The sequence below is a fragment of the Melanotaenia boesemani genome, chromosome 1 (genome assembly GCF_017639745.1).
Source record: "Melanotaenia boesemani isolate fMelBoe1 chromosome 1, fMelBoe1.pri, whole genome shotgun sequence".
NCBI classification, from domain to species: domain Eukaryota; kingdom Metazoa; phylum Chordata; class Actinopteri; order Atheriniformes; family Melanotaeniidae; genus Melanotaenia; species Melanotaenia boesemani.
This window is the reverse complement of record NC_055682.1, coordinates 2,314,273-2,330,758: the sequence shown is the minus strand read 5'-3', so window position 1 is coordinate 2,330,758 and position 16,486 is coordinate 2,314,273. Positions and strand designations below refer to the sequence as shown.

Genomic DNA, 16,486 nt, shown 5'->3' with positions numbered 1-16,486 from the left:
GAGGTGTATAGTGAAAAGAGAAGAGGGCCAAGCACCGAGCCCTGAGGCACCCCTGTTGTCAGCCCATGTGATCTGGACACGCCCCCTCGCCAAGATACTTTGAATGATCTCCCTGTGAGGTAGGATGTAAACCACGAGAGGACAGATCCTGAGATGCCAAGCTCCAAGAGTTTGGAGAGCAGTATATGATGGTTGACCGTGTCAAAGGCAGCAGACAGGTCCAGCAGTATAAGGACTGAGGATTGACCAGTGGATCTGGCAACCCGTAGGGAATCAGTAACTGACAGGAGAGCAGTTTCAGTAGAGCGGCCTTGCCTATAGCCAGACTGATATGGATCTAACAGGTTGTTGTCTTGTAGGAACTGTGAGACCTGACTGAAGACGGCACGTTCTAGTAGTTTAGACATGAATGGAAGCAGTGAGACCGGCCGGTAGTTTTCAACCTGGGCTGGGTTGAGTGTGGGTTTCTTCAGCAGAGGGTAACCTGAGCTTGCTTGAAGGCAGAAGGAAAGACGCCGGATTTAAGAGAGGAGGTGATAATATGGGTTTCTGCAGTTTTGATTGTAGGTAAAATGCTCTGCAGGATATCAGAGGGAACAGGATCAAGAGGACAGGTCTTGGGTTTTGAGCTGACTAGAAGTTTAGAGACTTGGTCCTCATTTAGAGAGGGGAAGGAGCAGAGTGAGGCACCAGTAGCTGGTTTGGTAAGACTGAGTTGGTCAGGCTCAGTGAATTGGTTACTGATGGTAGCGACCTTTTCAGTGAAGTAGGAAGCAAACATTTCTGCAGTCAGCACAGTGGAAGGCTGAGCAGGTGGTGGAGATAGAAGAGAGTTAAACGCCATGAACATGTCGTGTGTTGGGAGCATTGTGGATCTTGTTCTGATAAAAGGTTATCTTGGCCGCCTTTAGGCTGGATGTGAAAGTTTCAAGTTTTTGCTGGTACTCAGACAAGTCAGTGTGTTCTTTTGATTTGCACCACTTTCTTTCAGCCGCCCTGAGTCCGGCTCTGTTATCCCTTAGAACCTCTGTGAGCCATGGACTGGGAGGGTTTTGTCTGGCTGGTTTTGACACCAGAGGACAGAGTTTGTCCAGAGAGGAGGCGAGAGAGGAGCAGAGTGTTTCTGTAGCCTCATTAACAGACAGTAAGGAGAAGTCTGAGTGGGAAGGGAGGGTAGAGTAAACCTCATCAGACAGCTGTGTAGGTCTGAGGGATCTCAAGTTTCTGCGGTAGGACACCATTTTTGGAGCTGCTTGATTGACATGAGGAAGGAAGACAGAGAATTTAACCAGGAAGTGGTCTTAGAGATGCAGCGGGGTGACGGACAGGTCGGCTGTGGAGCAGTTTCTGGTCAGCACCAAGTCAAGAGTATTACCAGCTTTGTGTGTTGGAGGAGTCTGAACCAGTTTGAGATTGAAAGAGTAGATGAGAGCCAGAAAGTCAGTTGCTGGGGTTTGCCAATGTGAATGTTCATGTCTCCCATGACGATTAGTGGTGTGCCATCATCAGGAATGTCAGAGAGAATCATGTCCATTTCAGAGACAAACTCATCTATACTGCCACCCGGAGGGCGGTAAATGACCAGAATGTATGCAGTGATGGGTGTAGAGACCTTTACTGGTGATACTCAAGTGATGAGCAGTTAGCCATAGGACGGACAGAAGTTAAGTTCCACTTTTTAGAAATAAGAATGCCTGTTCCACCTCCTCGTCCAGCTGATCGAGGTGTTTGGGTAAATTCTGCATTGACAGAAAGGGCAGCTGGTGTAGCTGTGTTTTGTGGACGGATCCAGGTTTCAGTCAGGGCTAGGACCTGAATGTCTGAGAGATTTATCAATGAACTGATAAATTCTGTTTTGTTAACTGCAGACTGACAGTTCCAGAGACCAAAGGTAACAGAGGGTGTGACTGATGTGCACGCCATTGGAAAGGACAGGTTTTGCGGATTGCGGTGTCTATGGGTGACACGTCTTGGTCTGTACCATGTCTGACAGGGATGGGTTTGAAGCACATTGTGCGTTAATATAGTTGTGAGGAGGTTTAGGCCCGTGCCTTTGCTCGGTGGACTTGCAGGTCTTTACCCTCAGTGGTCTTAACCCGACGTGGGCTGACACAAAGGCTGACGCCTCGCTGACGCTTCAGCGTACCATGTGTGGAGAAGTACCTGGAGCTGACACAGCTGAGCACACTTTGCTTGATTGCAACCGGCTGAAACCGCCTCTATCTGCTTCGCCCTGAGCAGTACACAGTGGGTGTGACCCGCGTCACGGCCTCAACTGGTTGAAGAGAGAAGGTGCTAACGACAGAGCCCCACACCAGCAATGTAAACAAAAACCCGAAGCCAAGACAGAAACTCAAGCAGTAAACTCACCTAACTGACTGTACCAACCCTGACTGAAATCAGTGCTTGTTAATCCCAACTGATGCAACGAGCAGCTTCTCAGTCTTAAACAACCATGTGGAAAAGATGTTAGTCTGTTTAAGAAGGGTCAGATTGTCGGCATCAAGCATCTAAGGAGAAGCAGAAACTACTAGAACTGGGTTCAGAATGTGGTGGAAATTCTTTAATCAGTAAGAGTCTGGTAAAGAATCAATGAACAGATGTTTATGGAATCGTGTACAAGAGAGATGCAGTCACACAGAGTCAGTAAAGCCTGAGCGAGGCTGTCCTGGCTGGAGCGAGAGGCGGCTTCCCTAAGACTTCTGAAGACTGGCAGACTGTTGACCTTCTTTCTCCAGCTGGGGCGAAGGTTTGACATTTGGAGACAAACAATGGAATATTCCACGAGCATCTGTTCATGGTTGTCTTAAAGTCACTGCTGGTGTCCCGTTGACACGCGAAGAGAAGCAGGCGTGTACCTCATGTTTGCACTTCTAGGTACGATGTGGTTTTCCACTGACATGCAGAGATGATGCTGCTTCTGAGGTAGCAAGAAGGTTCAATAACAGAGGTTACAAAAAGGGCTCCGTAGCACCAATGTTCAATAATGTGATACATAAGAGCAACACAATAAAATTTCTTCTACAAGAACCGTCCAACGCATTATTAACACCTGGAAGGATGGTGGGGAATCATCGTCTTCCAGGGAGAAATGTGGTCAGAAAGCATCCTGAATGATGACGATCATGAAGGTCCATTTATGCTGGACACAGAAGACAGTTTCATATGTAATTTGGTTGGTTTTCAGGGAGCGTAGCGGTCCATCGCTTGACGCAGAAGACGGAGTAATACCACCGGAAACCACAGGGGCAGTGCTGAGCAGAACAGCTGACATGCAACCAGTGAAAGAAACAAACCAGAGAAGAAGAGGATCAGGAAGGGAACCAAAATGCAGAAGAAAGAAGAAAAGCACAACAGTAGAAATTGCGTGAGCTTACGAAGAAAGACTATATGCAAGTATTTAGGGCGTGTTGGGCGGTTGGAAACAACTTTCTTAGCGACAATTTACCGCCGCTAAACGGCATCTGAAACTGATGTTGGCTCGTGGGAGTGAACTCCAAACTCAGCACTGCCCCCTAGTGAAGGAACTGACTCAACCATGGCAACTCAAAACGCACACGGACGCATGACAATGTTAGAAACACGTCTCTATTTATGTAGATGCTGTTGTGGATGCTGCACTGATGCATGATGGGTGGAATGAGTACTGTTGTGGAGATATGCTGGATGTTTTAAGAAGTCGGCAGAAAAATTCTATCTCTAGTTTCTGTGATGAAGGGGGTCCTAAGGAGGGGCATTTGTCTCCTGTCTGAAACATGTATTTAGCCAGATGTTAATAAGGGCTGAGGTAGAAATCCAGTCAGGTGTAATAAGGAAATTAAACTCCAACTGTTTGCTTTTGAGACTGAAAATGAGACGTGTGTATGGTAATGTCAGACAAACGCAAGTGGAAGGAAGAGTTGCAAAATGGATGTAGCTGTGGATGGAGCAAATTTGGAGGAGCTCAGAAAGTCCATAAGATCCATAACATGATTGGAAACGGTGGGACTGGAGTCACATGACTGGAAACGGTGGGACTGGAGTCACATGACTGGAAACGGTGGGACTGGAGTCACATGACTGGTTCTGGGACCGGGAGCCTGGATTCGTTGAAAGGGAAATGTTACATTGGAGTTGCACAGAGGAACCAATGCTGAGTTGGGATCAATGTGAGTTTGCAGGTGAACTGCATTATTTTCACAAGAACAAGATCACTCCTGATGATGTCCACCACTGCAGTGTTGTCAGAATAAATTAGGAGAAACATCCTGGACCATTCATGTCTCCAAAAAATTGTGGCCACAATAGTGAAGTACAGCTGAAGAAGCAGTTAAGAGGTTCAAAGCCTCCCAATCTGACAGCTGCTACACAATAGTCTTTGCAAGAAAGAGTTCCTGTTCATGTTACATGTGGTAGAATTTCTGTACATATAATTTAATACTCTTCCCTCCCCCATCCTCCCGTCTCCCCTGGGTAGGCTGGGTGGGGCTGTGTTCATCTCAAGTATCTCTCACCCTGCTGTGAGGTGCTGGATGGTTTCAGGGGCCACTATGCACAACCTGCACCTGGGATACTGCCTGGTGTGGTAGATCTGGGGTCCTCCCTGGTGTGGTAGATCTGGACCTCCACTGCCCTCTCTAGCCATCGGTAGGACTTGTTCATCTCCACCACTTCAGCTCTCTATTGGTGGTACATTCCATGCAGGGCTTGTCCTCCATGATGGTTCCTCCATTTCATTCTCCTCCAGGTTCCATTGCCTGAGACTTTCACTCAGTGCTTCATCCATTGGAGCATCTTCCTGACGTGTTCATGGAGCTCTGAAGATTCATCCTGGATTGTGGCCCTGATGCTCCCTAGTCCTCGGCCTCCCTCTGTGCTTAGCGTAGAGCCTCTGGACCCTGGATCTGGGATGAAACCTCCATGCATGGTGAACAGCTTCTGTAGAAGAAATTTCCTTATTATACCCAATTACTTCATATAATTAATTCATTAAGAGTTCATTACTCACATCAATCATCATTTTTTTTAGATTACATTTATTCATTGATTATTAGTACATTACATTTACTAAACATTTTCCATTCATTTTGAGCCACTCTTATGTTTGATTTATTTTATATCTTGTGCATTATCTCCTATATCATAGCAAATGTTCTTTTCTGCTCTGACTGCGATGTGACCCCGACCTCAGACCTTGGTTCTGGTACAGTCTGGTATTTGGTGTCTGTAGGAGACAGTTAGTCTACAAACATAACTGAGTTTCTTCAAGATAACACAGGTTGTTTATGACACAGGATGACCCCTGTCAATGACACAGCGGTGGAAAACTACCCACTGACTACCTGTGGGTCAGATGCGATGCTCTACTTGGTCTTTATTTTTCTTTTCTATAATTAACTTTGTTAAACTTTGCTCATCCAGACTCTTGGTCATTAATTTTTCTACAACATAACGCACATAGATCTGATGCATTTCTCCCTTCATTAAACGTTGACAGGAATAATAGACACAGATATTAATATTGTGAAAAAATGCATCTAATAATAATTTATTTCAAAACAGTAGAAAGAGAAATAGAAAACATCCTTGGCCCAAAATGATCCGATCTAAAGTTCATTTTAAGTCCTTTAACCAGCAGCTCCAGCTGTTCTCTGGTTAAGAGTCTACAGCATGTAACGGACGGAGAGGGTCAGCAGCAGCAACCGAAAGCAGGAAAAGCAGACTTTTTACTAGCTGTTTGAAGTAGAGTCGCTAGAGGGGTCTGAAAACTCGCTAAGTACAGCGCCAGCATCACTCAGTTGGCATCACTGTGTTTGCAAAGCTCTGACGTGTGCATCAGCGTGATCGGTGTACCAGGAATTCTACAGCATATAACATGACCAATGGACCAGTACCTCCTTATTAACACTCCAGAGTCACCCACACATGTTCCTCGTGTGTCTGACATTATATTAGTAGTTTATTTCTTGTGTTTGTGTCTTTCTCCAGACGTCCCACAGCATCATGTCTGTAAGGAGGTGCATCTTACTGACAAACGGCTCAGTCACCAGGACAACTCCAGTCTGGATCGAGACAAACCACAGCTTCTACAAATTAAAGAAGAACAAGTGGATCTCTGCACCAGTCGGGACGAAATGCAGCTTTTCCTGAAGCAAGAGGCTGATTTGTGTTCTCTGCCTCCAACTTGTGAGGAAAGTGAAGAAAATGGACAAGAACCAATCAGTGACCGGCATCTCGTTCACATATACCGCTTCCCCGAGAGTCAAGATCAGGAAGAGAATATGCATGAAGGCCCTGAATTCACCAGAAATAGAGCTGAAGCCAAAGGATAGATGTCAGAGAGCCACTAGTCGTTAGAAAGAAGACTACTCTCCCGCAGTAGAGTCAGTGTAATTCTGACTCTGTTAACAGCTCTGTAAAATGTGAAGTTTGTGGAAAAACCTTTAACAATAAATTCAAAATAAGAAACATTACAGAATCCACACTAGTTAGAAACCATATTCTTGTGAAATATGCAGCAAATCCTTCAGAGAACGAAAGTACTTGTTGAACCACACAAGAACTCATACAGGTGAAAAGCCATTTTCATGTGAAACCTGCGGTAAAAGTTTCAGTCATTTATCTGTTCACAAGAGAACTCACACAGGTGAGAAGATGCAGCTTTGCAAAACCTGTGGGAAAAGTTTGTTTATAATAGTAGCTTAATATCTCACATGAGGACTCACACGGGTGAGAAGCCGTATTCATGCCAAACGTGAGAAAGGTTTCAGCAGCAGCTCTCATCTGTGGCGGCACGAGAACTCACACAGGTGAAAAGTGTCGTCCAGAGAAATCTGCTGGAAAGGAATGAAGTCAGAAGCTGATTCTGAGGCGACTGCAGCCAGCCTCTGGTAATATTTTCTCATCTCCTCCACCCAGCAGCTCCCTCGGCCTGTTAACTCCACAGCAGGGGAGTCGAGCTCAAATACGCAGCGGCCGAAAGGAAAAGTCGGGCCGGACTGGTTCCATGTTAATTAAAAACCTGTTTAAATTAACCTTTTGCACAAATTAAATGTGGAACTAAGAGCCGGTTGGTAATTGCATAAAACAACATTAATCATCAAATAAATGAATTTAAAAAACATATCGGCTGTGTTTCTTTCTTGTGGCTCTCTATGCTTTTTTCTTTTTTAGAGTAATTTTAAGTGAAAACATTTTTTCTACAGAACAGCCAAAAAAAGCAGGTGGAACATAATGCTGCTCATTTCATAAACATAGCAGGTCTTTATAATAAAACAAAATATCTAAGTAATAGGGGCCTGGGCACCTGTAGAGCCCTATATCTAGCAACGCCCCTGTCCTCAGGCTAAGTAGACATAACTTATTGATCAAAAAAGTCTTTTTTCAGGTTCAACAGATAGATTCCGAATAAACGCAGCTGTCAGCAATGTGGCTGATTTATTTCTGCACATCTGAGCTGAACAGTAAGCCTCAGTTTTAAGATGGCAGGAACTCCTGATGTTTAAACATCAACACGAAAACTTAAATCTAGCAGCAAAAACCAGTAACATTCCTACACATACAAGATCCACCAACTCTACATTTTCTCTCTTTGATAGTACCCGATGATACCTGATATTACCTGATATTACCCAATATTACCCGATAATACCTGATATTACCTGATATTACCCAATATTACCCGATAATACCTGATATTACCTGATATTACCCAATAGTACCTGATTTTAACTGATATTACCCGATAGTACCTTGTATTACCTGATATTACCCGATAATACCGGATATTACCTGATAGTACCTGATATTACCTGATATTACCCGATAATACCGGATATTACCCGATAGTACCGGATATTACCTGATAGTACCTTATATTACCTGATATTAACCGGTAGTACCTGATATTAATCTTTCTTCCGGCTCTCAACCGAGGCAGACGCTTTTTCTTCTCCCTCCCTCTCCCACTCTGCCCTGCTACTGTCCTGTCATCTCTCTGAGCCTCTCTCTGCATTTCCTTCCAAAACTTAAATCTTGAGATATGGATCTGATCAGTTGGTCCCTAAATGCAATCGACCAAATTTATTCGAACCGGAAAACAGGCGTGGGGGAGCCTGCTTGCCCTGGCGGAACGTTTTCGGCTGGATATGTGATGGATTCCTGGGGAGTGTGGAAAGTCATGTGTCTGTCGATTCTTTCTGTCGAGGACGCTGAGGACATCTATACATTCGGATTCATGATAACTGGGTTTCTGCTGTTTGGAGCGGGCGGTTTCCTGGCATATCGCAAAATTCGGACACTGTCGGCAGTCACTGGCAAGCTGCCGGATTTCTGTGCTGGTGTGTGCCGAGCTATGAACAATCAGGCTGTGGCGGTACAGGAGCTGAATCGTAAACTGGAGGCTATTCCAGTTCTGGATGGCAAACTGGTTGCGATTTCTGGGCTTGTACGTGAGGTGGTCACCAACTTGGAGAAGTTGTCAGCTCGGCTGGATGGAAATTGACCCAAAAATTCGGATGATTGGAGTCGCCAGTGGGACCACTGTAGAGACTCAAGGCAGATGAAACAGCTCTGGCCTGAACCAAAACAAATGCTGTTATCAAATTTGGCTCCCTGTGCTGGCCTTGAATGGCTGGTTGAAAGCTCCCTGGAATGTTTTGTTGATGGACGCTCAGTCCCCCACCCTCCCCTCACCCTCTTCACGGGCGATGGACTTCAACCTGGATCAGCCCTCAAGGATGCCCCACTATCATCAGGTGGCAGAGACTGTGAGGGAGAACTGGGGCAAAGTTCATATGCTCACTTCTACGCACACACATACATGCACCACACTCAAGTACACCACTACAGATACATCCCCCTGTGATTCACTGCCTGGGCTGCTCCTTACCCCGCTCCTTCCACTCCCTGGCGGCGGGTCGACTGGACTGCGCTCGTGTCAGCTGCGTCCGGACTTGCTGCGATGGGAGACCCCCCCCTCCCCCCCCGCCACGTGTTTCTGATGTTGTGATTGTCTGAGTTTTGTTCTTTATGTACTGAGGAGTGTTTTTTGTATCTCAATAATGGGCCCTTAGGCCCAGTGTGGAGATGCCTTTTTTTTATCCTCTCCAGCTACATCTTACTCCCCTAATGTTACCTTTCACCTATATCTAAGATAAGGAGCGCTGTAGAAACGGCTGCTCCGTCAGTATGCCTGTTCCTGTTGTGTTATATGTTGTTTTGTCTAGTCTTGGATGGGTTGTACTGAAAACATGAATTTCCCTGCAAAGGGATTAATAAAGTATTTCTGATTCTGATTCTGATTAACCGGTAGTACCTGATATTATCTGATAGTACCTGATAGTACCTGGATATTACCGGGTAGTACCTGATATTACCTGATACTACCCAATATTACCTGATATTACCTGATAGTACCAAATATTACCTGATATTACCTGATAGTACCCGATAGTACCTGATATTACCTGATAGTACCCGATATTACCTGATATTACCTGATAGTACCAAATATTACCTGATATTACCTGATAGTACTCGATATTATCTGATATTACCCGATAGTACCTGATATTACCTGGTAGTACCCGATAGTACCTGATATTACCTGATAGTACCCGATATTACCTGATATTACCCGATAGTACCCGATAGTACCTTATATTACTTGATATTACCCGATAGTACCGGATATTATCTGATAGTACCTGATATTACTCAATAGTACCCGATATTACCTGATATTACCCAATAGTACCTGATATTATCTGACAGTACCCGACAGTACCTGATATTACCCGATAGTACCCGATATTACCTGGATATTACCCGGTAGTACCAGATATTACCTGTTAGTACCTGATATTACCTGTATATTACCCGGTAGTACCTGATATTACCTGATAGTACCTGATAGAACCTGATATTACTTGATAGTACCTGATATTACCTGGATATTAACCGGTAGTACCTGATAGTACCTGGATATTACCCGGTAGTACCTGATATTACCTGATAATACATGATATTTTCCTGGATATTACCCGGTAGTACCTGATATTACCTCATAGTACCTTATATTACCTGGATATTACCCGGATATTACCTGATAGTACCTGATTTTTCCTGATAGTACCTGTTAGTACTTGGGTAGTACCTGGATATTACCTGATAGTACCTGATATTACCTGGATATTACCCGGTAGTACCTGATGTTGCCTGGATATTACCCAGTAGTACCTGATATTACCTGATAGTACCTGATATTTTCCTGGATATTACCCGGTAGTACCTGATATTACCTGATAGTACCTTATATTACCTGGATATTACCCGGATATTACCTGATAGTACCTGATTTTTCCTGATAGTACCTGTTAGTACTTGGGTAGTACCTGGATATTACCTGATAGTACCTGATATTACCTGGATATTACCCGGTAGTACCTGATGTCGCCTGGATATTACCCGGTAGTACCTGATATTACCTGGATAGTACCTGATATTACTTGGATATTACCTGATAGTACCTGATATTACCTGATAGTACCTGATATTACCTGGATATTACCCGGTAGTACCTGATATTACCTGATATTACCTGGATATTACCTGGTAGTACCTGATATTACCTGATAGTACCTGATATTACCTAGGTATTACCCGGTAGTACCTGATATTACCTGATAGTACCTGATATTACCTAGGTATTACCCGGTAGTACCTGATATTACCTGATAGTACCTGATAGTACCTGATTTTACCTCATAGTACCTGTTAGTACTTGGGTAGTACCTGGATATTACCCGGATATTACCTGGTAGTACCTGATATTACCTGATAGTACCTGATAGTAGCTGATATTACCTGGATATTACCCGGTAGTACCTGATATTACCTGATAGTACCTGATTTTTCCTGATAGAACCTGTTAGTACTTGGGTAGTACCTGGATATTACCTGATAGTACCTGATATTACCTGATAGGACCCTATATTACCTGATTTTACCTGATAGTACCTGTTAGTACTTGGGTAGTACCTGGATATTACCGGATAGTACCTGATCGTACCTGATAGTACCTGATATTACCTGGATATTACCCGGTAGTACCTGATAGTATCTGATATTACCTGATATTACCTGATATTACCTGGATATTACCCGGTAGTACCTGATATTACCTGATGCTACCTGATTTTTCCTGATAGTACCTGTTAGTACCTGATATTACCTGATAGTACCCGATAGTACCTGATTTTACCTGATAATACCTGTTAGTACTTTGGGAGTACCTGGATATTACCCGGTAGTACCTGACATTACCTGGATATTACCCGGTAGTACCTGATAGTACCTGATATCACCTGATAGTACCTGATATTACCTGGATATTACCCGGTAGTACCTGATATTACCTGATAGTACCTGATTTTTCCTGATAGTACCTGTTAGTACCTGATATTACCTGATAGTACCTGATAGTACCTGGATATTACCCGGTAGAATGTGATATTACCTGATAGTACCTGAGTTTACCTGATAGTCCCTGTTAGTACTTTGGTAGTACCTGGAAATTACCTGATAGTACCTGATATTACCTGAGTTTACCTGATAGTACCTGTTAGTACTTGGGTAGTACCTGGATATTACCTGATAGTAGCTGATAGTACCTGATAGTACCTGATAATAGCTGATAGTAGCTGATATCACCTGATAGTACCTGGATATTACCTGTTATTACCTGATAGTACTTGGGTAGTACCTGGATATTACCTGAAATGCTGGTCTTGATAAAAGACCTGCCAGTTTCAATCCAATCCAGTTAGTTTACAGAACAAGTTATTTACAAAACACGTTTATCTATAAATACACTAAAACATGGGACATAAACACCAAAAGTCAACAACACCTCCTATCTCTGGCTCCTACCCAGAATCCGGACCTTGATGGGTCCGATGAAGGGACGGAGAACTGTTCCTGGAAAGTCCTTGAAGGATCCTAGAGAACTGTTCCTGCAAAGTCCTTGAAGGATCCTGGAGAACTGTTCCTGGAAAGCCCTTGAAGGACCCTGGAGAACAGTTCTCCTGGAAAGGCCTCGAAGGACCCCGGAGAACTGTTCCTGGAAAGCCCTTGAAGGATCCTGGAGAACTGTTCTTGGAAAGCCCTTGAAGGACCCTGGAGAATTGTTCCTGGAAAGTCCTTGAAGGATCCTAGAAAACTGTTTCTGGAAAATCCTTGAAGGACCCTGGAGAACTGTTCCTGGAAAGTCTTTGAAGGATCCTAGAAAACTGTTCCTGGAAAATTCTTGAAGGACCCTGGAGAACTGTACCTGGAAAGTACTTGAAGTATCCTGGAGAGCTGTACCTGGAAAGTCCTTGAAGTATCCTGGAGAGCTGTTCCTGGGAAGCTATTAAAGGACCCTGGAGAACTGTTCCTGGAAAGCCCTTACCTGCAAAGTTAAGGAGAGGCTGTTTTGGAGGGAGTGGGGAAGTGGACCGTGTTATCTGTCCTGTACCAGGTGGAAAAGGGGCTCTGGTCATAACTAGAGTAGTAAAAACATTCTGTCTCTGGCCTTCAGAGCCTCATCAGATTCCTGTGGGTCTGTGTGATGCTCTTCTAGGTCAAGTTTCATTTCTTGTCTTGATAAACTTGATTATTCTTCACTCATCCAGACTCTTTTCTGTGTTTTTTTTCTGTAACAGTTTAGAACGGGATGAAGAATAAAAACTGCTTCTGCCTCCTTTATTGCATTTCTATTTATGTTTGAGCAGGTTTTAGTTAATAATTCTCCATATTTCCTATTTTCCTGTAAATATTGTTGTAGAAAAATGAATTACTAAGAGCCTGGAAGAGTGGAATGTAATAATGTTTATTGTTAAAAGAGCAATCGATACTCATGCAAGGAAAGCGTCACCCGGCTGGAGTGAAGTCAGAGGAGACTCGGAGACTAGAGGAGCAGTTTTCTTCTTCTCTGTAGTATGCAGGGGTCACATGACCAGATAAGGTGAAGGCAGGGTTAAATCCTTCCTTCCTCAGGACGCTGGGTGAAAGTCGTAAATGTCGTAAACAACCTGTACGATCTTGGAGGAGTTGAGCTATGCTTTACATTTCTATCTCCACAAATACCAGTCAGACCTCAGCCTCGAGGTTCTAAAAGAAGATGGAGGTCACCCCTCCCTCTCAGAGGAGATCATGTACAAGATTTAAAGTTACTGAACATTAAGAGTGGATTAAACCGTAACGTAAAATGTATAATGTTTAATAAGATGTCATATAGTAACAATGAATAAATGTAATATCAAAGAATGATTCGTGTGATTAATGAACTCTTAATGAAGTGAATATATGAAGCATTTAAGTATAAATTTCTTCTACAATATCCAGTATAAAGATTTAAGATCTTTAAACTTTAAGGAGTCTCTCGGCTTAAGCACACATATATAAGAAAATAGAAATATAAGAGTCACATAAATAAGTAAAAAATAAAGATAAAATCTATAAGAACCTCTCTATGTTTACAGAGAACGCTAAAGAAAAGAGAACTGGATCCAGATTTTTGTGCAGTTCTCTCTGTATGTGCATATTCTCTGTTTATTAAAACTAATATCAGACAAACGTTTGTCGAATCTCTTTATTTGTCTACAGTTGAACCTGCAGGTGGCGCTATAACCATGTAAAGTACCTGTACTGTCAGTTCCTGAAAGGGAAATTCTTTTACTTTGGAAAACGGAGCTTTATTTTGAAACAGGAAGTTGACTCTCTAAGGTTCTCATCTGCAGCAGCGACACACAGAACGTGCATGGTGAGCTGAGAGCACATGCTGAATTAGTGGTGGTGCCTGAAGCTGGAAAAGGACTAGAAAAGAGGGAAACATAAAGTACTGGCCATCTCCAGGGAAGCTACTGGTGGGAAAACCGTTTTATGTTTGGTTTTGTTGTTAGTTCAGAGGCTTGTTGTTAAATGTATAAAAAATGTTAAGCTAAGTTAGTTTTGCTGATTCTTGTGCTAGCTTAAAGGGGCAGCAGCATGTGGCAGAGCGTGCAGGCTTATTAGTGTTGTTGCCTATAACTTTGTTTAAGAATATTTTCTGTATGTTACATGTTTAAATAGGAAAAGTAATTATATTTTGTGTTCTTTTGTGTTGTAAAGGTTTACAACCTGATCTGATCTGACCTGATCTTCAACTTTCATGACTGTCTGGCATCTAAATGTCAAAGTAAAGAGAAGAAAAGGAAAATAAAGGATGTTGTCGTCTGAGTTGATCCAGCTAAATCTGTAGTTGGCCAAGGCCCTTTTTCAAGTTTGGGCAGACTTTAAGTTAGAATCCCAGGATAACTTGACAGTACCTGCCAGGAGTTCTACATACAGCAGCTGGCGGTAGAAAAATGATGCAGCTGTTTACGGGAGAAGTCTTCACCCGCCACGCTTCGCTCTGACTCTTCACTCCTAACACACGAAAGCAGGTAAGACTGTTTCATCATTCTGTTATTAATAAGTTTTCTGTTAGCTGGAGGCTGTTTGACGCGAGCTACCACACAAACCCCAGAAAACAGCTGTCAGCTTCTGTTGTTTCCATAAGAAGCAGAAGCTCGTGTGAGGTCAGAAAAGCCTGTTAACGTGAGTCTGTTTAACATCTGGAATGAAATGAAAAGGTTTTTTAAACTCAGAGAGCAGAGTTCCACAAAAAAACCTTTTCCATGAGAAGTAGATGCTGTTTCTGTCCGACGATCCACTTCTCTGGAGAAGCTGCACAGAACTGGCTTCAGATATATTTTATTCTGTAGAGAGAAACACGACATGTTTCTGTCCTTCTTCTGCTTTGGCTGCTCAGGCCTGAAGGAGAGACCTGTAATGGAAAATCATACAAATAATTCTTATTCTTGTGTGATATTTAGATGAGACGTGTAATCTTGCACTTTGTGTTAAATCCATGGCCTTCTACTTTTTGCTGAGTAGAACGACTTGTACCCTGCAAAGCTTCTCTTTCTTATCTCATCCCTGTTAGCACTTTCTATCTGTGTTCTTCACAAACTCTGTAACTCATCAAGGAGAAGAGAGAAGAAGTGTGTTAAAAAACCAGTTTGAGCAGGTTCTGAAGACTTGTCATGCCAGTCTATATTAACCAAGCCCTTCTGGACGCGCTCAGCCAAAGCTGTTTGACTGTGTGACTCTCGTTGCTGATCAGCTCTTAATAAAATACTTTGTTTGATTCTCACTAGTGTGTGAACTTTGATAATAAGATTTCCACTACAGGGGTGTAGATATTTGGAGACGAATCCCAGATCAGATGGAACCAGATTTACGGTTGGCAGACCACAAAACAAAAGAAAAACTGAATATTTGAAATAAATAATAGTTTAAAAACTATTTTTTGCTTTGTAAACTCTGTATTTAAACTCTCTTCAGCTCCCAACTGATATGTGACATGAAAATAATCATTTCGACCATTTTTTCCTTGAATTCACACGTACAACATATTTAGTGAAGCGGGAAGGGTCACCTGTTACACTCCTAGTTTGTCTGTATCTGGCTTATCCTGCTTTTGGCCTCAGATTTTGGTCTGAAACCATGACAACCAAGGTCAAGTCTGAGGACGGGTCTGAACAACAGCCTCTTTATCATTTCTTTAACTTTCCTAACCGGTCCAGAAGAAGAGACAGCAGGGAGGACGCTGATAAGGCGGGTTGAGCTTTGTGAAGTCGTCCAGCTGTGATAGAAACTGTGTACCATCATCACAAAAACAGACTTTCCTGTTTAGTTCAGTATCATTTTAGGTGTTAGCTTATAGGCATGAGGAGAGGCTTCTTCTTTCACCTCCCCCACAGCGAGCCACAGATGGGTGGATGACGGTTATTCCTTCAGTCTGCAGCTTCATGGGTGGAGTTCTGTTAGTTCACTTCAGGTTTCCTGTAACAACGCAATACAACTCAGGCTGATCCAAAGATAAAAAAATATATAAATATATCAACAACAAATTATTCTTCCATTTATCACATCAGATGATCACTTTAGTCATAACCAGCTCATTATTTCCTAATCCTGAACCTTAAAATAAAGGTCTAATTTGCCCCCTTTTCCTGGCCAGTGCCCCAGCTTGACCCCCCGAAACTTTTCTGGACACGCCCCTGCAGAGCTGCAGTATAGACCCCGTCTACCACCTGTCAGCTCTGGGTTGTGTCTCAGAGCCTGTTCTCACCACATTCATGGCCCCTAAAAGATGAAGCCGTTTATCCAAAATCTGCACAGCACCAGTAATTTCATCATATAACGGGTGAAATTTACAGCCGACACTAGCAAACCAAAAGTTCGTACTGAAAGGTAAATAAAATAAACGCAAAGACTGTCTAACGGAAACAGGCTGCTGTTATCAGCACGCTTCATTCTTCAGCTTCACGTGACAGTGACATGAGGCTGATCAATTTTTCATTACGTCCAATAACATTACTGAACAATAAGCCAGAGACTTGGCTTCTCCAGGACTCTCTGGATATGACATCACAACTCT

The 16,486-nt window shown here is 43.1% G+C and overlaps 1 protein-coding gene and 1 long non-coding RNA gene across 3 annotated transcripts in view; one reads left to right on the top strand and one right to left on the bottom strand.

Moving 5' to 3' along the window:
- Positions 1-5,225: 5,225 nt before the first annotated feature.
- The window catches only part of LOC121645428, a 13,518-nt gene continuing 2,257 nt past the window's right edge, over positions 5,226-16,486 (top strand). The window contains exons 1-2 of one of the 2 annotated variants that reach the window (XM_041993879.1): positions 13,762-13,886; positions 14,131-14,444. The gene's annotated coding sequence lies outside the window, so the exon portion shown is untranslated. Of the gene's footprint in view, positions 5,238-13,761; positions 13,887-14,130; positions 14,445-16,486 lie in introns of those variants that run through there. The other variant, XM_041993888.1, reaches the window with a different exon arrangement.
- LOC121645612 overlaps positions 14,039-16,486 on the bottom strand; it is an 18,027-nt gene continuing 15,579 nt past the window's right edge. The window contains exon 4 of the long non-coding RNA XR_006011459.1: positions 14,039-14,049. This is a non-coding gene — a long non-coding RNA (uncharacterized LOC121645612). The remainder of the gene's footprint in view (positions 14,050-16,486) is intronic.